This window comes from Leptonychotes weddellii, chromosome 4, assembly GCF_054177405.1.
Source record: "Leptonychotes weddellii isolate Sample4059 chromosome 4, ASM5417740v2, whole genome shotgun sequence".
NCBI classification, from domain to species: Eukaryota; Metazoa; Chordata; class Mammalia; order Carnivora; family Phocidae; genus Leptonychotes; species Leptonychotes weddellii.
Window position 1 is genome coordinate 22,296,860 of NC_138372.1, and position 18,381 is coordinate 22,315,240.

At 41.7% G+C, this 18,381-nt stretch overlaps 1 protein-coding gene across 2 annotated transcripts in view; it reads left to right on the forward strand.

The window, feature by feature from the left end:
• The window catches only part of KPNA6 (karyopherin subunit alpha 6), a 56,539-nt gene that overhangs the window by 12,297 nt on the left and 25,861 nt on the right, over positions 1-18,381 (forward strand). The gene's annotated exons all lie outside the window — the stretch shown is intronic.

The window sequence follows — 18,381 nt, forward strand, 5'->3', positions numbered from 1 at the left end:
ACTTCCTTTTTTTTTTTTTTTTAAAGATTTTATTTATTTGACAGAGAGACACAGCGAGAGAGGGAACACAAGCAGGGAGAGTGGGAGGGGGAGAAGCAGGCTTCCCGCGGAGCGGGGAGCCCGATGCGGGGCTCGATCCAAGGACCCTGGGATCATGACCTGAGTCGAAGGCAGACGCTTAACAACTGAGCCACCCAGGCGCCCCAAGTTGTAAAACTTCCTAAAGGCAGAAACCTTTACACAGTGCCTGGCACACACGTTTTTTTAAATGAATAATAAATCACTTGTCTATTTGAGTCAGTTTGGAGATGGTTATTTGGAAAATATATATATATATACGCATACATATATATTTTAAGATTTTATTTATTTCAAATTCAATTAATTAACATATAATGTATTATTGGTTTCAGAGGCAGAGTTCAGTGATTCATCAGTCTGATAAAATTTTATTTATTTGACAGCACAAGCCGGGGGAGCAGCAGAGGGAGAGGGAGAAGCAGGCTCCCCGCTGAGCAGGGAGCCCAGTTTGGAGCTAGAGCCCGATGTGGGGCTTGACCCTGGGATCATGACCCAAGCCAAAGGCAGACACTTAACCGACTGAGCCACCCAGGCGCCCCAAGATTTTATTTTAAGTAATCTCTACACCTAATGTGACGTTCGAACTTACAACCCCAAGATCAAGAGTTACACACTTTTACCGACTGAACCAGTCAGGTGCTCCTATTTTCTTGATTCCTTGAAAAGTGTGAGTGCTTGGAAGATATTCGGTGAATATTTTGGGGCTGGCTTCAGTGGAAGTTGAGCTCCTCTTCTACTTTATTTTTTTAATTTTTCTTTAAAGATTTTATTTATTTGTCAGAGAGAGCACAGCAGGGAGAAGCAGACTCCCTGCTGAGCAGGGAGCCCAATGGGGGACTCGATCCCAGGACCCTGGGATCATGACCTGAGCCAAAGGCAGATGCTTAACCAACTGAGCCACTCAGGCATCCCGATTTCCCTACTTTAATTCATCTTAGTTCCTTGTAGCACCTGGTGGCAGTGGCAGTGGGTTGTCCCTAAGAAGGTGAGAGCTTCCAGATTCTGCACAGTCTACAAAGGATAGTTGGAAATTTTCTTTTGGAGAAATTGGAGTTTGGGCTATAGCTATCCTAGTACTGTCCTGTGTTTCTCACTACCCCTTACTTCCCACCCCTAGGTCTGACCGTTGCACTTACATATAGACTCAGAGGCCAAAAGGACTAGTAAATCTGTGGGAGAATTAGCATTAGAGAACTAGTCTCTGGGACTATCAACATCTGATTGATTCAGTACCTTGGTGTGCCATACTTCACTTAGACCTTGAGCTTTGAATACATAGTTGTGTATGCAGATACAGTTTTTCCACGTGGTCTTTTAGCCAAACCACCTAGTTCATAGATTCAGCTTTGTTTCCTAGAGTGATCACTGCTCAGCCCAGTCCTGTGAGGATCGGCCAGAATAGGAGTAGCCTTATTATGGCCCCATTGTGGACTGACCCAGTTGTCCCATAGAAGAGCCTCTCCCATTGTCTTTGTGACTAGCATTTCTGACAGGCTGGCAGATAATACCCTGAGAGCTTCATGCTGTCGTACCTGTTTGATATACTGTTTTCTTGTTTGCAGTATTTCCTGGTCATGAAGCTAGGGGAGAAATTCCAGAAGTTTGAAAAGCTATTACCAAACCTAATCCTAAAGTAGTTTTGTGTATATTCTCATTTATCTTCATTATAACTCTGTGGTATGAGACAGGGTAAGGGTAGGAAAATCAAGATACAGTTAAATGACACCCAAGTTTGTACATTTATTAAATAGCAAGGCCGGAAATCAGATTGTCTAGCCTTGTAGCTCCTTTCACCAGTACCACACTGTTTCTAGCATGCCTTTTGGTGATCCATCTAGCACAGCTGCCTTCTCTCAGCCTACCTATTTCTTTCTAATACAAACCCTTGATGAACCCTTGTCCATTTACATAATGTTGAACTTTTTAAAAAGATTTTTTAATTTAATTTAATTTTTATTTATTTCTTTTTTTTAAGATTTTATTTATTTATTTGACAGAGAGAGCGAGAGCAGGAACGCAAGCAGGGGGAGTGGGAGAGGGAGAAGCAGGCTTCCTGCCGAGCAAGGAGCCTGATGCAGGGCTCGATCCCAGAACCCTGGGATCATGACCTGAGCCAAAGGCAGACGCTTAACAACTGAGCCACCCAGGCACCCCTATTCTATTTTATTTTTAAAGATTTTATTTATTAGAGAGTATGAGCAGGGGGAGGGGCAGAGGGAGAGGGAGAGTAGCCGACTCCCCACTGAACCTGGAGCCCAACGCCAGGCCCAATCTCACAACCCAAGATCATGACCTGAGCTGAAATCAAGAGTCAGATGCTTAACTGAGCCACCCAGGCACCCCCATAATGTTGAACTTTTTAAAAACATTTTCAAGCCCTACACCATACTTAAATGACATTTATCTCAGCTCATCATATTTCCCTCAACTTGGTATCATCAGTGTAGCTGCCGCCACCGCCGGTGACTCCCTTCCACACAAACACATGCACGTGGGGCACTTGTAAAAAAAGGAGGATTAACTCAAGTGGTTGTTTTTGCTTTTCCTTTGAAGTGGCAAACAGCCTTCAAATGATTGCCTAACCACTTGCCAGTCCCTACATTTTTCTACTTCTGTTCCTATCAGTGTTGTTGTCACCTAATATTTGTATTCCCCATTCCTGGCAAGAACTGGATCACACCTCATTTGAGGGATTGACTCAGGCAATGGGTAGGGTAGTAGAAGGAACATTGACACTCCTACCAGAAAATAACAAGGGAGTCCCCTTGTGGCTAGTAGGCTGTTAAGTAAGGTATATGTAATGGAGAGAGCATTGGCTTTTAAGAAATACCGGGGTTAGACCCATTTAATTAGCTGGGTCCTTCTGCAAGTTATGCCTTGGTCTCCCTACCACTAAAATGGGGGTTTTATATGAGTTTAGCCTTAAAAGCTAAGCAGATTATTACTAAATTATTACCATTCAAATTTGAATTTTCCCTGGGAATGTCCCCTCATAGAGGTTAGACATACTTTGGGATATTTCAAAGATCTTTCAAAAGGGTATCTTGGCTTTTACTCTGGATTTAGATAAAACCTTTTGACCATGGCTAGAGACTTTAGAAAGCATTCTGGGCTGAACTCAGAAGACTGCTTCATACCTAGCAGTGAGCACAGATCTGTGATTTTCTTGGCAGGGGCGTCATGATTCTTGCTGGCGTTGGGGCCTGACAGAGAACTAAGAAACTTGACATAGGAAAGGAAGTTGTATTCTGCAGCAGTTTGTTGGTTTAATAGACTGGTTTAATCATAAAAACCATTAACTTTGAAGGCATCGCAGTTAAAGATAGATTCATTAAGAAAGGACTTATGTGGATCACTGGTTTGTCTTTATTCTCATATGTTAGGTATTATATATAATGCCTAAAAAGAATAGGTATCCATTTACAAAAGAATGAAGTTGGACACTCACCCCCTCCCCCACCTTATACAAAATTAACTCAGTGGATCGAAGAGAAATGTAAAGGGCTAAAACTATAAAACTCTTTTAAGAAAACAGGAGTAGGGGCGCCTGGGTGGCTCAGTCGTTAAGCGTCTGCCTTCGGCTCAGGTTGTGATCCCAGGGTCCTGGGATCGAGCCCTGCATCAGGCTCCCTGCTCCACAGGAAGTCTACTTCTCCCTCTCGCACTTCCCCGCCAGTGTTCCCTCTCTTGCTATATCTCTCTGTGTCAAATAAATAAATAAAATCTTTAAAAAACAACAACAACAAAGGGGCACCTGGGTGGCTCAGTTGTTAAGCGTCTGCCTTCGGCTCAGGTCATGATCTCCAGGTCCTGGGATCGAGCCCCGCATCGGGCTCCCTGCTCAGTGGGGAGTCTGCTTCTCCCTCTCCCTCTACCTCTCCCCACTGCTCCTACTCTCTCTCTCTCTGTATCTCTCTGTTTCAAATGAATAAATAAAAAATTCTTAAAAAAAAACAGTAGATCTTCATGACCTTGGGTTAGACAGTTTCTTAGATAAAACATCAGCACAAGCAACCAAAAAGGAAAAAGATAAAATGGACTTAGTCAAAATTTAAAACTTTTGTCCTTCAAAAGGCACCATCACAGGGACACCTGGGTGGCTCAGTTGGTTGGGCGTCTAACTCTTGATTTCAGCTCAGGTCATGATCTCGGGGGCTTGGGAGCGGGCTCTGCTCTCAGTGAGGATTCCTCTCAAATCTTTTATTTAAAAAAAAAAAAAAAAGCACCATCATGGATAATGAAAATTATGTAAGTGTTCACTCGTTGCTTTATTTTGGCTGCCAGGCAGCTAACATGTCAAAATGCACCTCAGTTGTTTTTGTTTTTGTTCTTGTTTTTGTTTTTTTCAGATTTATTTATTTGAGAGAGCACACATCCGGGAACAAGCACGAGTTGGGGGGAGAGGCAGAGGGAGAAGTAGACTCCCCCCTGAGCAGGGAACCTGGTAAGGGGCTCAATTCCAGGACCCTGAGATCATGACTTGAGCTAAAGGCAGATGCTTAATCAGCTAAGCCACCCAATTGCCACAAAATGCAACTCAGTTTTAATAATTGATTCTTATCCTGCTGTCTATCTATCTATATTTTTCCCTGTTTTGTTTTGTTTTTAAGGTTTTATTTATTTGAGATTGAGAGAGCATAAGTGGAAGGGGGTGAGGAGTAGAGGGAGAGGGACAAGCAGACTCCACGCTGAGCATGGAGCTCAATGTGGGGCTCGATCTCACAACCCTTAAGATTATGACCTGGGCCAGAATCAAGAGTCATATGCTTAACCATCTGAGCCACCTAGGTGGCCCTCATCTTTCCCTGTCTTCTATACAAATTGGTATATTCCTATACCAGATTTTTGGTTTTATATTTTTATTTTGTTGAATGTGTTGTTAACCACTTTGGATCCTTTGGGAGACTGAAGTTTAAGATGTTAGATGGAACATTTGAGAGCATGTGTGTGGTGTGCACTGTGCCACGGATTCTTGCTTTCAAAGATTTAATGGTTTAGATGTGAGAGGTGATGAGTTCTAAACTAAAACAGTATCATTGCAGGTTGTCAGTAGGAACCAATTTGGGTAACGAGTCAAAGATAAAGTGGACACTAGTTAAAGTGACAAGGGCAGATAGATTTTAATCAATAATGTTACTATTATAACAGGGAAACGTGTGCACTGAATTCAATGTCGATTTCTACATGGTTAACTGGGCATTTTAAAGGGAGGATGGACGAATAGAGGGGCCAGAGAAAGGGGGCCCAGAAGAGTAAGGGAAGTGAAAAATTACAAAATGTGAGAAAGGGGGATTAATCCATCTGAAACCCATCTGGGTTTGCTAACTGGTGCTTATTGACCTTAGGCTCCTACCCTCCCACAGAGCCTCGGAGATGGGGCCCTATTTTCAGGTATTGGTGGAACAAACAGTAAATTCTTTTCGCAGCCTTAAGATTTTCTCAAGCGGGTACTTTAAGGGGGGACTAGGGTCATACTAGTGACCCGTTAGAAACTATGTTAGTGCTTTGTTCAATGATTTATAGGCCATGGTTGAGGCCTAGTTGAGAAAAGGCTCAGAGGAAGCTGGATAGACTAGTTATGGAGAGACTGGCACAAGTAAAAATCAGTTTATCAATAGTTGAAATTTGGGGAGGAGGAAGGTAATGAATGGTAATGGCATTAACCGAATGAGGGAAGATAGAAAAAATTGGTTTAAAGAGAAAGGGAGGTAGAGATATAGCCAGTAGGCATTTGGAAATACACTTTCAGGAGGCAGTAACAGTAGGGATTTGATACTTGGCATAAAAGTGGAGGCTTGAGGAGAGGGCTGCTCCTGCTGAGAAGAGGACCGAAGGTAGAACTTTGATCCACACTGACAGAGTTGGGCACTGAAGAGAACACAGTATGAAACCTGAGGAGTTGTAGGAAAGGTAGAAGTGGGAGAAGGTGGTGCTGTCAGAATCATGGGTGGAGTTTTAAGAAGACAAAGGTGATCATCAGTGACAAATTAGAAAGTCAGAATCAAGGCTGTCAAGGTCACTGGATTTAGCAGTCCAAAATGTATTCTGAAGCACTTGTGTCCTGCTTTACGACTTGTTTTTATTCAGTTTTCATATCACTTCTGGAGGAAACCTGTGGTTTCTGGGTTTCTAGGAAGAAACCCTTCTAAAATCTGCCTTTGGAAGTTGTGCTCCACTCCAGTCACAGGAAGATTTCTTTGCTGTACCCTTCCTCACTTACCGGCAAACACGTATTACGCAGCTGTTACAGCTAGGCCTTGTGTCTGAGGCAGTGTAGGTGTTCAGTAAATATTGAATAAGTACTGGAGATAAAACAAAGGTTTCTGCCTTTGCAGAACTTAAAACATCCTACAGAAGAGAATAGGCACAGACTGTAAAATAGTGTAACGAAGGAAATAAAACAGGTGTTCTGACAAAAATAGAGTAGCTGACTGTGGGTTAGGGTAATGAGGAAAGGACCTAGCAATTCTAAGAGCTAGGGAAGAGCATTGCGGGCAGAGAGAAAACAGGGAGTGTGAAGACTGCAACCGGAAACAGCCTCCAAATACTGATAGGGCCATTGTGACAGGAGCATATGATGAATGAAGGTACAGAGTTGAATGAGATGAGATGAATATATAGGCAGGACCTTGAACTGGAAAAAGGATTTTATTCTACATGGGAGCAGTGGCGTCTCTGGTTTTATTGTGGTGATGAATGGGGGTGTGGGGGAAGAAAGGAAGAGGTAGGTTGCTTTAGTAGTCAGGTGAGAGATAGTAGTGACTTGGATGGTGTGGGGGTCAGGATTGAAAGACATGTAAATACCTTCAAGATATATTTGGAGATAAAACTGAGACAGGTTTTGGCAATAGATTAGATGAAAGTGGAGAGAAGGAATCAGGGATGGTTTTTACTTGGGTTTGGGTTGAGTAACTTGTAAATGTTGCTGTTGCTTTTTGGGTGAGGGGAATTAGAGTAGTTTTGGATATCCAAGTAAAGATTTTGATAGGTAGTTGAATATATGGGTCTGGAGCTCAAGGGAAAAGGCTGAGCTTGAGACATAAATTTCTAAGTTATCACCGGAATGGATGAAATCAGCTAGTAAGAGAGTGAAGATAGAAACCAGTATGTAGATGTAGGGAGGAGGAGCCATTAAGAGGACAGAGAAAACTGGATGAGTTGGGAGTGGTGCCAAGACAACAGTGTTTCCGAGAGAGAGAAGGGATTAGTAATCCTACTGAGGGCTTAGAAGAGGACAGAAATTTCTATCCATTAGATATGGCAACAGGGAGGTTGTGACCTTGATAAAAGCAGTTTTCTGTGGAACAGAAGGAATAGAAGTCAATTTGAAGAGTTAGAAGAGTGAACAGAGCACACAGATTGAACAATAATGGTTAATGCCTATTTTTAAAACTTGGTCATTTTATCATAAAATATGTAATATTCAAGAAACATGTCACAACAAAATTAAAGTGAATGGAGACTTAGGGTATGTAGATGACAGTCAAGAGAGATCAGGTTGCCATCTTACCAAATTTATTATCATTTGGGCAGCCCACCATTACATGCCTCCTGATGTGATAAGCATGAAACACAGCATCCCCTTAATGTATTATTGCCAAAAACATATTGTGAACCCAGGGCGCATGGGTGGCTCAGTCAGTTCACCCTCTGCCTTTGGCTCAGGTCATGATCCCAGAGTCCTGGGATTGAGCCCCTGGTCAGGGAGCCTGCTTCTCCCTCTCGGTCTGCCCCTCCCCCCCCAACATGCTTGCTTGCACAGATCTCTTTTTCTCAGATAAATAAAAACTTTTTTGAAAAAAAAATATTGTGAACCTGAATCTACTCTAGCCTTAAGACCTAACTTCGGTTTTACAGGAAATATAAGAGATGGGCATATAAATTAATGACAAAAAAATGAGAATGCAGGGCATTCATTTAAGACAACTGACCTAGTCTCTTCAGAAAGTCAGTATCACAAGTAAATAAAGGGATCGGGGGAGAGAAGGATAGGGATTTTATAGATTAAAAATGACCAGATGTTAGAATAATCATATTGTTATTTTAAAAAAGTTTTTATAGTTTGAGGCTACATACTGAAATATATATAGATGAGGTGTCAGGAATTTGCTTAAGTGATTCAGGATCTGGGAGTAGATAGAAACATAGATTAATGGCTACTGGTTGATTATTGAATCTGAGTGATTGCATTGAGATTATTCTGTCTACTTTTGTATATATTTGAAATTTTCCATAATAAAATGTTAAAAGACTAATACAATGGGTGAACCTTGACTGAGTTCTGGCTTGGGTTGGGGGGGGGGGAAACCCCAAGTAGCTATAACAACCATTTTGAAATAAGTAAGAAAATTTGAGTATGGACTAGATAATAGATGTTTCGTTAATTTTCTTAGGTTTGAAATTGTGGTTATGTAAGAAGGTCCTAATTAGGAGGCACATACTAAAGTAATAAGGGTGAAGTGCAAGTTGTGACATTTACAACTTTGAAATGTCCAGTTAAAATATATATACATGTATGTTAAAAATATCCGTACATCTGATGGAGTAAAACAAATATGGCGTTGTTAAAACTTGTTGAATCTTGGGGCACCTGGGTGGCTCAGTTGGTTAAGTGTCTGACTCTTGATCTCAGTCCAGGTCTTCATCTCAGGGTCATGAGTTAAGCCCCATGTTTTTTTGTTTTTTGTTTTGTTTTAATTGTTGAATCTGAAAAGAGAGTTTATAGATGTTTCTTAGGCTCTTTCAATTTTTTAGTGTTTAAGTAATTCATGGGGCACCTGGGTGGTTCAGTCAGTTAAGCGTCTCTTGATTTCACTCAGGTCATGATCTCAGGGTCATGAGATTGAGCCCTGCATCAGGCTCTGCGCAGAGCCTGGAGTCTGCTTAAGATAATTTCTCTCTCCCTCTCTCCCTCTCCCCTGCTTGCACGTGCTCTCTTGCTATCTCTAAAAATAAAATAAATTCTTAATAAATAATTCTTAATAAAAGGGGGACAGAAAGTTTTTTTGCTCTTTATGAGAAAAGAGAAATGGGGCAGTAGCTTGGGTAGGGGGGTGAATGAAAAAATACGCTCACAAGTGACTGATTCTTAGGATAAAGAACGGCAGGTGGTAGGGGCACCTGGCTGGCTCAGTCGGTGGAGCATGTGACTCTTGATCTCAAGGTTGTGAGTTTGAGCCCCATGTTGGGGGTAGAGATTGCTTAAAAATGAATCTTAAAAAAAAAAGAATTTCAGGTGATGAGATTACTGGAACTATTCCTATGGTGCTGATTTTAACTAGCAAAGTTGTAAATCAATAATACCAAAACTTTGCCATAAACTTCGTAATTATCTACTAGATAGACCAGCAAGAAGACAGGTAAAATTTAAGCCAGCCTATGATAAGAAACTGAGCCAGGTAAGTTTCGGAAGAGCATCTTTGAAAATGTCCAAATTTACCTCTGTCATTTGTGTTGTGTGTTGTCTTCCCACCCTTCCAGTCGCATCATGGCTGACTTTATCTGTTTTGGAAGAATTTTGATTTAGTTAATTCTGGTTGTATAGGTGTTCACACAGCGTCAGAGGTACTTTAAGTTTATGGCTGGTTGGATTTGTGGTCTAAGGAGAGAAGTCACTGCAAAGAAAAACCTATTATTATGAAAATGAGTTCCTAAAAATCAGATATAGTGGATAGAAGGTGGAACTCTTAGGCAGACATCTTGGCAAAGTTTTCAATTGCTCCCTGTTCATATGCACTAATTAGAGAATTGATTGCCAGTAATTCTCAAGTTAAAATGACTGAGTACATAGATCAATATAGACAGAACCTAGTCCAAGGGCAGGAGCCAAATTGAATAGAATTGTGTGTTGGGGGGATGGAAAGAAGTAATTCTCAGAGGTTGGATGTGAAAGTGGAGGCCTTTAGAATTAGAGATCTAGATCCCAGTCCCCGCTTCACAATTTAATAGCTGAATGATCTTGTGTAAGTCATAACACTTCTGAACCTGGTTCCTTAGCTCTTAATTGCTATTTAGCTACTGTCCCAGGGCTTAAAACAGCTGATTTCACCATAGCCCCTGTCAAATCTTGTTCGGCTGGCACAGTGTTGTAAAAACTGAGTATGAGTGCAATCCCTGATGTAATATTACGACTGTCCTGTTAAAAATCATTCACCTCTTTACCCCTTTTAAGGCATGTGAGTTTGTGTTTAACTGAAATTCTGGGATGTGACCAGATTTGTTTCTTTATCAGTGATGGAATAGCTTCCAACCCAGAATTCCGATGGATTTGCTGTTACCAATAGCTTTCCTTTTCAGGAAATGAGAAGAACCTGGAGTTTGGGACCAAACAGGTCAGGGTTGATATTAGCTTCCTGACTTGTTCACTTTACCCTCTGAGTCTTCTTTCTTGTTTGTTAAATGGATTCTCGGGACTGTTGTGAAGATTAGAGATATCAACGAAGAGGTTGGCACTATCGACAAAAAGGTTGGCTCATTATCAAATGTTACTAGCCTGCTAAGGCTTATGGATTCTATCCTGGTACCTACCCTCTTACCCTTTTCAATTAACAGGCATATGGCCATAGTGTTTTAACCCAGGAATCTTAGGTTGATACATATTTGCTAGAGAATTCCTCCTGAAAGGTATGAGAAGCCAACTGAAAAAAGCCATTCAACCTGTGAGGAATCAGTTTCTTACTTTCTTGAAGGAAGAGGCCTTAAATTGGGGAGTAACCATTTTATCTCTTTTATCTCTCTTCCCAGTGCCATTAAGAAACCTTTAATGCATCATTATGAGTTGTAAAGCTTCTAACTGTAGCATATGCCATATAGTCAGTCTGTGTGATTTAAAGCCTTAGCTCATTCCCGGGCAGCTATAATAACATTTCTTTAGAACCTCCCTCTGCCGAGGAGCGCCCCCTCAACACCAGGACAAGGGAAATCATTTGAAAAGACTGACTCTTCATAGTGTTCCAGGTCCCATCTCCTTTGAAGATTGTCAGGTCATTGCCTAGAAAATAAAGCTAGTTCCCTTATCTCCTAAATATAGCTCCTTTGGGTTCTCCCAGGCAGATGCCTTCAATCAAGTGATTGCTTGGTAGCTTTTTGAAGTACAGACCATGAACATAAAGCTTTGATTTGGAAAGCCCTAGAGCCAGCAGGTGTACAGGATCTGAGCTTGAAGGTGTAGTAAGTAGTATCATTCCGATCCCACACACAAGACAGCTGGCTGTGCGTAGTACGCTTTTTTCTGAGAACATGTGCAAAATTTTTAAGTTTTATGGATCTCAAAATTTTAAACATCAGTGATTAAAAGGAGTACTGCAGTAATCTTACTACTCACTCAGTGTGTGACCTGAGACTCAGGTACTTTATCTGTCAGTTAGGGCTTATAGTAATTTACTAGGGCTGCCATAACAAAGTACCACAGCCTGTCTGGCTTAAACAACAGGAATTTATTTTCTCACAGTTCTGGAGGCTAGAATTCCAAGATCAGGATATCAGCAGGGTTGGCTTTTTCTGAGCCCTTTCTCTCTTCGGTTTATCAATGGCTGTCTTCATGCATGTTTACATGGTATTCCCCCTCTGTGTGCATCTGTATCTTAATCTTCTTTTTATAAGGACACGAGTCATATTGGATTAGGGCCTTAACCCAGTATCCTCACCTCTTTAAAGACGCTGTCTCCATATAGTCACATTTGGAGAGACTGGGGGCCAGGCCTTCAACATAGGAGTTGGAGGCAGGGCAGAATTCAGGCCATAACAGGGCCCTTGCCTATTTTGTACTATTATTACTGGTTCCTTGGTTCTAAAAGTTTATAGAGAGTGCATGGTAACATTTGACATTTATTTCCTAGAAATGGGAGGTATAACTTCAGGGAACTATTCACTTTGAGAGATTTCCTTGCCTAAGAAAACCCAAAGGCTGTCTAAGACAGATGCTAGAAAAGGTATTTTTATCATGGATTTCTTTTTTTTTTTAAGATTTTTAAAAATTTATTAGAGAATGAGTGGGGGGAGGGGCAGAGGGAGAAACAGACTCCCTGCAGAGCAGGGAGCCTGACACAGGGCTTGATCCCAGGACCCCAGGGTCATGACCTGAGCCAAAGGCAAATGCTTAACCAACTGAGCCACCCAGGCACCTCGTATCCTGGATTTCTTGATCCAGCCCCAGCAAGTAGAGGAGTGCATGATGAAAAAAGCCCCTTTGCCTTCTGGTCCCTTAATGAGAGTCCAGCATTCCTTTGGTTGCTGATTCCAGATGTGCTTCTGCAGTTGTTCCTTCTTCCAATCTAACCTCCCCTGCTTTGCTTCTCCAGTGAAGTCATAAGCAAATATTTGTCATAGTTTCTTGTCACCGTGGTGACTAAAGCACAGCCTGGTTCTCCTTCCAGCTTTGCTGTCAGCTCTGCTCAAAGGAGGGGACAGCCCTCTAGGAGAGCCCAGACTCAGAGTCATGAAAAACCATGTGTCAGGTAATGGGGGACAGCAATCCATAGTGCTGCCTTTAGGAATTTGTCCTGTGCCTTTTAGTCTCCAGGCACAGGAGTAATCAGGAACTCCAAGGAAGGCCACTGCAGTCCCCTAGAATTTTTTTTAATAAAAATTCACTTAGGGACGCCTGGGTGGCTCAGTCAGTTAGGGTCTGCCTTTGGCTCAGGTCATGGTCCCAGGGTCCTGGGATGGAGCCCCGTGTCGGGCTCCTTGCTCAGCAGGAAGCCTGCTTCTCCCTCTGCCTGCTGCTCCCACTGCTTGGGCTCTCTCTCTCTGACAAATAAAATCTTTTTTTAAAAAAAAATAATAAATTCGTTTGGGCTTCACCAAGTGGATGTGGAGACATGCACTTTCTAAGACCCACTACTGCAGTTGGGTTCACCAAGCTACTTTCCAGAATGACCGAGGCACCTTCTCTGAAGTTTCATTTCCTCAGTTTCTCTAGCTCCGGAATTCAGCTCTTTTTTCAACTTCCATTTTCATTTCTCTTTACTCAGATTCTCTTAGTAGACTCTACTCTGCTCCCCTCCCATTTATATATGGGTGTTTCACCCCCAACATGATTTGGGGTTGAAGAACCAGCCCAAATCTTATCTTGGGAGATTTCTTTTTTTTTTAATTTATTTTTCTTGATGTAGTGTTCCATGATTCATTGTTTGCATATAACACCCAGTGTTCCATTCAATACGTGCCCTCTTTAATACCCATCACCAGGCTAACCCATCCCCCACCCCCCTCCCCTCTAGAAACCTCAGTTGTTTCTCAGAATCTACAGTCTCTCATGGTTCGTCTCCCCCTCCGATTCCCCCCACTTCATTTTTCCCTTCCTACTATCTTCTTCTTTTTTTTTTTTTTTTAACATACAATGTATTATTTGTTTCAGAGGTACAGGTCTTTGACAGAGAGAGCACAAGTAGGCAGAGCAGCAGGCAGAGGGAGAGGGAGAAGCAGGCTCCCCGCTGAGCAGAGAGCCGGATGTGGGACTGGATGCCAGGACCCTGGGATCATGATCTGAGCCGAAGGCAGCTGCTTAACCGACTGAGCCACCCAGGTGCCCCGGGAGATTTCTTTTAAAACTCTCATTACAGGGGCGCCTAGGATCCAGCCCCACATCCGCCTCTCTGCTGAGCAGGGAGCTTGCTTCTCCCTCTCCCTCTCCCTCTGCCACTACGCCCTGCTTGTGCGCACTCTCTCTCTCTCTCTGTCAAATAAATAAATAAAATCTTAAAAAAAAATAAACTCTCACTACAATCACCCCAACCACTTCAGAAGAGAGCAATCTTAGAATTACTTGTTCGTTCTGTGTGCCTGTAAAACTTATTTTTCACCCCTTTAGCAATACCTTTAGTAACTGTTTCCAATTAGAAATTGAGGAGAATGGGAGGCACCTGGGTCGCTTAGTTGGTTAAGTTTCTGACTTTGATCTCAGCCAGGTCTTGATCTCAGGGTCATGAGTGCAAGCCCCACATTGGGCTCCTCCCTGTGCATGGAGCCTACTTTTAAAAAAGAGAGAAAGGAAAGGAAAAAAAAAAAAGAAATTTAGAGAATGGGAAATGCCTCTAGAGGGAGACTAAGTAAGGCTTCCTCTACTTGTGCGTTAACATAGGTACGCTCGTGCTCGCTCGCTCTCTTTCAAATAAAATCTTTTAAATAAATAAAGTGGGGCGCTTAACCCACTGAACCACCCAGGTGCCCCAATCAGCGTCACTCCTATCAGTTTTTTAAATACTGAGATTGTTTTTAAAATGTAAATATGGGGTGGAAGGTATGATAAGGTCCCTCTGGCCACAGGAAGAGACAGGAATGAGGTGCAGAAGGAAGAAGTTTGTTATGCTCACAGGTCAGAGAGGGAGCCACTGCATGCTTGTAGGGTCCCAGCAGAAAGCACCAGGTAGTCAGGAGGCAGAAGGAGCAGGGGCAAGCTGATTTAGGCCAGAGCCTTTATTGAGATTTCTGAGGTAAAGTGAAGGCAGGGCATAGTAAACAGTTTAGGACTGGCTAGTTTTTGGTTGTTTTTTGTTTTATTTTGTTTTAAGATTTTATTTATTTATTTGACAGAGCAAGAGAGCACAAAGGGGGGGAGTGGCAGGGAGAGGGAAAGGGAGAAGCAGACTCCCCACTGAGCAGGGAGCCCAACATGGGGCCCCATCCCAGGACCCTGGGATCATAACCTGAGCCAAAGGCAGACATTTAACCAACTGAGCCACCCAGGTGCCCCCCTCTGTATTATTCTAAGCATTTTATGGTCTTCGCTTGTATTTAGGTTGCTGATCCATTTTGAGTTTATTTTTGTATATGGTATGAGCTAGGTATCCAACACAGTTCCTTCGTATCTGGAAATCTAGTTGTCCCTGCACTGTTTTTTGAAGAGACTATTCATACTCCATTGAATGGACTTGATACCCTTATTAAAATTATTTGGCTGACCATAGGGGTGTGAATTTTTTTTTTACACTCTGAAATTTATTCCGTTGATCTGTAAACACCCTATGCCAGTACCACGCTATTCTGATTATTGTAGCTTTGTAGTAAGTTATAAAATCAGGAAGTGTAAGTCCTCCAACTTTATTATCCAAGAGTATGTTGTTAGTTTCCACATATTTGTGAATTTCTGGCTTCATTCCATATGGTCATAGAATATACTTTGTCTGATTTCAGTCTTTTAGAATTCATTGAGACTCTTTGTGGCCTACAAGGTCTATCCTGGAGAATGTTCCATGTATACCTGAGAAGATATATTCTGTTGAGTGTTCTATAGATCTTTTTAGGTCTAGCTGATTCATAATGTTGTTGAAGTCCTCTGTTTCCTTATTAATCTTCTATTAAGTGTTCATTTTTTTTTAAAAGATTGATTTATTTGAAAGAGAGAGCACGCACAAGCCAGGGGAGGGGCAGAGGAAGAGGGAGAGAGAGAATCTGAAGCAGATGCTGTGCTGAGCTTGATATCATGACCTGAGCCAAAACCAAGAGTCAGCCTCTTAGCCAACTGAGCTGCCCATGGCACCCTGGTGCATTTATGTTTTATAATTGCCATATGTTCTTGATGAATTGACCCTTTTATCAGTATATAATGCCCTTCTTTATCTCTTGTAACAATTTTTGACTTGAAGTTTTTGTCTGATATTAGTGTAGCTATCCCAGCTCTTTTTTGGTTACCAAATGGATGAAATACCTTTTTCCATCCATTTACTTCAAACTTGTCCGTGTCTTTGGATATGCAGTAAGTCTTTGCACACTGTATAGTGGTTGGAGAGCTTAGTCCATTTACATATAATATATTACTGATAAGGAAGGATTTCTGGCATTTTACTCATTGTTTCCTTTGTCTTACACATTTTTTGTCCCTCTCTTCCTCCATTACTGCCTTTTGAGTTCAGTTGATTTTTGGTAGTGAATTGTTTTGATTCCCTTCTCATTTCCTTTTGTGTATATTTTTAATTTCTAGTTTGTGTATGTATTTTTAGGTATTGTGGTTACCATAGGGATTACATTTAACATTCTAAATTCATAGCAATCTAGGTTGAATTGGTACCAACTTAACTTAAAAAAGTCTTTTTCTATACAGTTCCAGTTCCCTTTATGTTGTTGCCGTCACAAATTACATCTTTACACGTTGCATGCCTGGTAACAGATTTATAATTATTTTATATGTTTGTCCTTTAAATCATCTAGGAAGTAAAACGTGGAGTTACAAACCAAAAATATAATAATACTGATTTTTGTATTTACTCGTATAGTTACCTTTACTGGCTTCAAGTTACTGTGGAGTGTCCTTTCATTTCCTTTCGTTTTCAGTTTGAAGGTCACCCTTTAGTATTTCTTGTTTAGCAGGTCTAGTGGTAACAGACTTCCTCAGCTTTTGTTTATCAGAAATGTCTTAATTTCTCCCTTGTTTTTTTATTTAATTTTTTTAAAAGATTTTATTTATTTGTCAGAGAGCGAAAGAGACCACAAGCATGGGGAGCAGCAGGCAGAGGGAGAAGCAGGCTTCCCGCTGAGCAAGGAGCCCGATGCGGGGCTCTATCCCAGGACTGGGATCATGACCTGAGCTGAAGGCAGATGCCCAACCAACTGAGCCACCCAGGCGCCCCTTCTCCCTTGTTTTTGAAGCATAATTCTGTCAGATACAGAATTCGTTTGACAGGTTTTTTTTTCTTTTGGGTCTTTAAATTTGTCATCCCCGTGCCTTCTGGCCTTCATGGTTTCTAATGAGAAATTGACTTGTTATGTGATGAGTCACTTCTCCCTCACTGTTTTCAAGATTCTCTTTGTGTCTTTGGCTCTCAGCAGTTTGATTGTGTGTCTAGATATGGAGTTTATCCTCCTTGGGATTCAGTGAACATCTTTATGTGTAGATGCATGACTTACATTGAATTTGGGAGGTTTTCTGCCATTATTTCTTAAATTCTTTCTGTCCCTTTTTCTATTTCTTTGACTCCCATAATGATTGTTGGAATCTGATGGGTCTTCTAGGCTCTGTTACTTTTCATTTTTCGTCCTTTCTGCTCCTCAGATTTCATAATTTCAGTGTTCCTGTCTTGAAGTTTGCTGCTTCTATGATCTGCTCACATCTGCCATTGAACCCCTCTAGTGGATTTTTCATTTCAGTTATTGTACTTTTCAACTCCAGAACTTTTTTTTAAGTTTATCTATTTATTTATTTAAGTAATCTCTACCTCCAACGTGGGGCTGAAATTCACAACCCCAACATCAAGAGTCGCATGCTCCTCCCAACTGAGCCAGCCAGGCACCTCTCAACTCCAGAACTTCTGTTTTTCTTCTTCTGTTTGGTCCTTTTTCAGTTTGTTGATACTCATTTTGTTCATGCATTGTTTTCCTGATTTCCTTTAGTTTGTTTGTTTATTTATATTTAGCTCTTTGAGTGTATTTAAAACCATTGTTTGAAAGTCTTTGCCTAGTATGTCAAGTATCTGGGTTTTATCAGGGATAGTTTCTTTCTTTTTTTTAAAGATTTTATATTTTTATTTGGCAGAGAGAGACACAGCGAGAGAGGGAACACAAGCAGGGGGACTGGGAGAGGGAGAAGCAGGCCTCCCGCCGAGCAGGGAGCCCGATGTGGGGCTCTGTCCCAGGACCCTGAGATCATGACCAGAGCCGAAGGCAGACGCTTAACGACTGAGCCACCCAGGCGCCCCCTCAGGGATAGTTTCTGTCCATTTATTTTGTCCTTTCGAATGGGCCATACTTCCCCTTTTTCTTCATATGCCTTGTGATTTTTTTTTTAATTAAAAACTGGAAATTTGAATATTATAATATTGTAACTCTGGAAATCAGTTTTTCTTTTTTTTTTTTTTTAAAGATTTTATTTATTCATTTGAGACACAGAGATACAGAGAGAGAGAGAGCATGAGCCAGGGGGGAGAGGCAGAAGGAGAGGGAGGAGAAGTAGGCTCCCCGCTGAGCCAGGAGCCCGACTTGGCCTTGATCCCAGGATCCCGGGATCGCGACCTGAGCAGAAGGCAGACGCTCAACCATCTGAGCCACCCAGGCACCCTGGAAATCAGTTTTTCTATTTGTCATGTGTTCCTGGCCCATTTGTGTTTTTTTCTTTTATAATTCCATTTTATCTCCATTATTGGCTTAAAGAAATGTTTTAAATGGGAAAAAGTTATTTTTTTTTTTTTAAAGATTTTATTTATTTATTTGAGACAGAGAGAATGAGAGAGAGAGAGCACATGAGAGGGGGGAGGGTCAGAGGGAGAAGCAGACTCCCTGCTGAGCAGGGAGCCCGATGCGGGACTCGATCCAGGGACTCCAGGATCATGACCTGAGCCGAAGGCAGTCGCTTAACCAACTGAGCCACCC